The sequence below is a fragment of the Ipomoea triloba genome, chromosome 5 (genome assembly GCF_003576645.1).
Source record: "Ipomoea triloba cultivar NCNSP0323 chromosome 5, ASM357664v1".
NCBI lineage: Eukaryota > Viridiplantae > Streptophyta > Magnoliopsida > Solanales > Convolvulaceae > Ipomoea > Ipomoea triloba.
The window spans coordinates 466,113-472,112 of NC_044920.1; positions in this window are offsets into that span (position 1 = coordinate 466,113).

The window sequence follows — 6,000 nt, forward strand, 5'->3', positions numbered from 1 at the left end:
TTGGGAATTAAAGTAATGTTAGCATCGTTCAAACCCTCTGGCATACGACATTGTAGGATACAGTCCAGAACAAACTGAGAGACATCCGCTCCTATCTCAGGCCAGAAATGCTGATAGAAACCAGGATTGAAACCATCCGGACCTGGAGATTTGTTCGGGGCCATACTAAAAATCGCCTCTCTCACCTCCTCGGACGTAAAACTGCTCATAAGATAGAGATTATCCTCTACAGTAATCTTGCTTTGCAAACCAGCCAATTCATTCCCCATGCGGGTGCCATTTGAACAAAAGATATGAGTGAAATAATTTGCCGCCAAGGCCGGCAATCCTTCCTGCTCAACCCACATACCATTCGCATCCTTCAGACGTCTCAGTAAATTTTTCTTCTTCCGGCCTATAGCATAGGAATGAAAGAACTTTGTATTTCGATCGCCCGAACTCAGCCAAAACTGTTTAGCTCGCTGTCGCCAGTAAGAATTTTGCTGCTCTAGTTTTTCGTTCAATTCACCATCTAATTGGCGCAGCTCTCTCAAAGAATTCTGATCACGTTTGTCACGTAATGAATTTAAACGAGCCTGCAGCACAGCAATCCTAGCATTAAGTTGTTGATTGAAATCGCCACCCCACCGTCTCAACTTCTCACTACAACATTTCAGTCTAAAGGGTAGGGGATCACCAATGGTCTGATTCCAAACCTGACAAACAACTTCCTTACACCCACTATCCCTAATCCAGGCATTCTCAAACATAAATCGCCTCCTTTGCTTTCTAACCCGAGGCTTCTCTACATCAATGTAAATAGCTGAATGGTCCGAAGAGAATGCGTCCACATTATGAACAGTAGCATGTGGATGTAGTAAACACCAATCAGCTCCCGCTACCGCTCTATCAAGCCTTTCCTCAACCCAGTCATCTGTCCCCCTTCCTCTTTCCCAAGTGTAAGGTCTACCCTTCATCCCAATATCTAGGAGTCCACAATCTTCCAGCGCCTTATTAAACCCCTCAAACAAAGCTTGAGGGTGTGGGTGCAATCCCCGTTTCTCCGCAGACGAAGATAAATCATTAAAATCTCCTGCAACGATCCATGGAAGCGAAGAATTACTTCGCAATGACCGTAGTAAGTCCCATGATAGTTGGCGCCTACTCCTTTCGGGAAAACCATAGAAGCAAGTTAGTCTCCATGGTTCAGCTCGTGGAAGCACCACCTCAACATCAATATGATTCTTTGAAAAAGACAATAACTTCACAGAATTTCGTTCACGCAAAAAAAATGCCAACCCACCACTCAGACCACCTCCATCCACAAACATTAAACCATCATACTGTAAACGAACTTTCAACCGATCGGCATGCTCGCGTCTCACCTTCATCTCCATTAAAAACAAAAACATCAGCTTCAACTTGGCGTCCATGGCCAAGATCTCTTGAACTATGCGTGGGTTGCCAAGACCACGACAGTTCCAACATAAAGTACTCATAAGAATTGGCGGGACTGGGACACATCAGCACCCGCCACAAACAAGTTTTTTGAAAGATCATCGGTTTTACCATCCACCTGCATGGCAACACCCAAACCAGAGCTCCCAGTGTCCATGCGTTTACGTTTCTGATCCACAACAGTAATCACATCACTCGTATCATTAGTACGAGTATGGTCGCAATTAACCATATCAGCCCCGCCTTCACTGGTTCCGTTAGATAAAGGAGCTTGTCTTGATATAACAATAGCCGAAGGCTCTCCCGTACCCATAGACGATTGGTCGTTTCCGGTACTCTCCGTAACAACCTCGTCAGGACCTTTCCACGTTCTACGCTCGACAGTCGTCTCAGGCGCAAACCACCGTTGCCCGGCAGTAGGAGTAGATTTCCTCATACCCGCCCTCAGCCCCGGCCCAAAGGGTTTTATCACCGTATCTGTGATCTCTAGAGACTTAGGACAAAACTTCTCACCATGACCGAGGATTCCACATAGAAAGCAGAAGGTAGGTAAACGCTCATACTTGAAATCCACCGTAACCCAACCACCATTATCAGCCTTCAAACGCATGCCCTTCCGTAGAGGCCTATTGACATCAATTGCGACTCTAATACGGAAAAAGGATCGCATGGATCCATCAAAATTTCGCTCATCAGATTTCACTAGCGAACCAATGAAATTGCCCATAGCGCTTAGCACAGCTTCAGACCTAAACCCCACTGGGAGGCTATGAATCTGAACACAAAAATCAGCGGTATCGAGAATAATCGATTCAGGATCTTCTGGTGGAATAACACGTTTCAAAACTAAAAGACTCTGATCGAAAGACCAGGGACCGTCCTCCATAATACGAAACACATCCTTCTCATGGAAAAAAACGAAACAGAAAGAGATTTGGTTGGAGTTCCTTGGCATTCATACCCTTCAACGGCCTCCATACAGTAGCCATAGTATCCTTTAGAAAAGCAAACTTCGCTGGCTTACTCGAGACCAATCGGCCAACAATGTAGAACTCAATCTCAACAGCAGTTCGGGCAACAGGCATTTGCACCAAGTGCTGAATCTCCTCCTCATCATCAAGATCAGCAAGAGTAAGGTTGGCCAACGACGGTTCGTAATCATGAGACGCCATGCAGAACAATTGAAACGGAAAAAGCAAAACAAACGACGGACAAAAATCCAGAAACCTCGCGAAAAACCTAGCGAGAGAGAAAGACTCGCGAAACCCTAGCGAGAGAGAATTTAATAATCCACTTTATATGTACACTACTTAATTCTAAAATATAATTAATTTGATAAAATAGTTTGAACAAAAAATATATTGTAAAGCACTAATATAACTATTAATAATATTAAAAATGAAATTAAAAAACACAACGTTACAAATAAAGAATTCAATTACAAATAATCTCAATATCAATCTCAATATCAATTCAATTACAAAATTCATTATTAAAACAAAAAAAAAAAAAAAAAAAAAAGGAGAAAGAGCGAGTCCTTCACCTCCTTGAGATGTGCAAATTATGTCCATAAACTTAATATATTGGGTTCATCATTAGTGGGAATGTGAAGAACCAAAATTTTATATTATTACTCTTAAATTTAATGTTTACTAAATGGATATTTAAATGTAGAACCAAATTTGGAACAAATTCAACCATCAATAGACTATTTATGGTTCAATAATGAAAATTAATAAATGTCAAGTAACTCAAATTGAAAGTCAATAATAAAAACTTACAGCTAGTCCAATTATAAATTGAAAATAAAGATCCCAGACTTATTAAAAAAGAAAAGAGTGAAAGGATGATGAGGAGAAGGCGTGAGGTATAGTACGTTTGACCGCGCGACTCATGTGCTTTGATACGGTTTTTTTTTTTTTAGTACTACTGACTCTGTTATGTTCATATCTACTTTCTCAACCTAATGAAGCACAAAGAGTTAACAGTTGCCTCCACTTAGACTCGAACCCACTCCCATCATAATGAAGCACAAATAGGGATGGCAATGTGCCCCGTCCCTGACGGGGATGGGGAAGTTTTGCGGGGATCGGGGACGGGTACGGGGAGTTTTTAGAATACCCCGCCGGGGACAGGGACGGGGACAGGGATACCCCTCCCCGCCCCGCCCCGTCCCCGAATTAAAAATAATATATATATATATATATATATATATATATATATATATTGTTTGTTTTATGTATGTCTGTATACTGTGTTTCTATATATATATATATATATATATATAAATTATTAAGTCCATTAGTTATATACTGTTTGTTTTTTTTTATATATAAGAAATTATACTGTTTGTTTATATGAAATATTAATTAATGAACTAAATGTAATTGTATCTATTTTAAAGGAATTGTTTTAATTGTATTTTTAGTTTTTACTATATTTTTTTATGTAATCATGTTGATTGGAGATTTTAGATTCGGACTTTAAAACATTTTAACATTTGGACTATTTATATTTTATATTTAGGATTGAAAATTTAAAATTTGACTATAGGGTTGACCGGGGATGGGGATTCCCCGTCCCCGCCAAATTCCCCGCGGGGACGGGGAATTTTTTTAAATCCCCGCCGGGGACGGGATACTCCCCGCCCCTGCCCCGCCCCGTTGCCATTCCTAAGCACAAAGAGTCAACAATTGCCTCCACTGAGGCTCGCGCACAAAGAGTCAACAGTTGCTTCCACTGAGGCTCGCTCGAACCCACTCTCATCATAATGAAGCACAAAAGAGTCAACAGTTGCCTCCACTGAGGCTCGAACCCACTCCCATCATCCCATCATCCATGTAGGAGTGTTAACTGGGACACCGGATGCCACTAGACCATAAGGTCTTTGGCACGAGAAATGTGGTTGTTTCAATTCTGAGTCGACCACCTCCTCAAACACACAAACATAAATCATTTCATTGGCCTTTGTGGTCTTCAACAAAGTTATAGCCCTTTAAGTTGGATTTTTAATGGCGCACGAATCAACTCATTTGAACATTATATTCTTTAACTTCAAGGATAATTTTGACCTTTTTGGCTTCCTTTTTAGGCTTTAATGTCTTCATAAGAGTTGTAGCCTTTTGAGTCTTCTTTCCAATGGTTTAAGAATCACTTAATTTGAATATTTTTAGGCCAAGATATCGTCCAAATACCGAAGTGACAGATCTATGCAGGAATTTCAAATTTTTTGCACTTGTTTCACTTTTTCTTGGTTTGTCCATATGATCAAAACCATTAAAAATATCACTCTTAGTTCCCTTGGAAGTGTTGCATCCATCTCCATAGCTTCTCTTTGGCTCCCATTGACTTCAAATGCATTCAAAATACATGAAAATGTTCGTCTTTGCTTCCAATGCTTTTCAACTCATACTCCTTGCGAAATAACCCAAATAAGCACTAATTTTCATGAAATTTAGAATGATTTATAAACAAAATGACTTAGTAAAAAGGGGAAAATATAAACAAATAAACACTTTTCAATGGAGTATGGTGGGGGAGGTGGAGGTGCCTTTTAGCCCCCACGCCATGCGACCTGCTAGGGGTGGCAAGGGGTTGCTAGTTGGGTTTTAGCCCTTTGCCAAGGGGTTGTGTGAAAGGGGAGGGTGGCGGTTGGCGATTAAATGAGGATCGGATGGACGTGTGTAGTATGGAATTGTTGGGCATTATCATTCACATATTGATTGTTATTTTGACCTTAAAAAATCCTATAAATATGGGGTACGGTCTTGGCCTCCTCTGCAAACCATCATTAGTGATTCACAAAACAACTTCCAATTCTATGTCATTCTTCCTCACTTCTTTGAAAAGTGTACTAGGAAGGAATTTATCCGGTTCGGTTTGTGGCTTGGGCCAATTAGTCTGATTATTTGTCCTGTCCATTTATTAATTACTTGTAGCACGATTGCGACATACTAAGGGCTCGGTCGTATCTTGTTAAGATATCATTGTTATTTCTTTGAATTATATCCAGTTTATGATGGGTCTGGTTTGTTAGAAAATTATCAATTTTTTAATTTATTTATTTATTTTCATTACTAGAAATTTTTGAATTTCTGACTACTCAAAAGTGGTTTGAAATCAAGGGCTTCCCGTTCAATACTTAGGGTTCCAACCAATTTATAAAATTATTTCTCAACATTTTTAACAACAAATCAAAGTGATTAGTATTTTCAACCATTTTTTTTTTATGGTTGAAACATTTGATTACGTGAGAGGATATGGATCCTGATTAACTTTTCAATCACGAATGGTCAATAATGGCCTAATCTAAACTCTAAAGTAATGTATAAGTCCTAAGGCCATCCTCAATAGTTAGGTTTTTGTGTGGTTTTTGAGGAGTTTTTACGGGTGTGATTAGTAAAGAGAAAATGAGAGAAAAGAAAAATAGAAAAAAATATATTGATTTTTTTAAAGAAAAAAGGTTGTGAAGAGCATTTACGAGCCAAGTTGGGTGCATGGTTGCTCTTCACGCATGTGGAGGAGGTTTTTTTTTTTTTTTTTTTTTTTTTTTTTTTCCTTTTT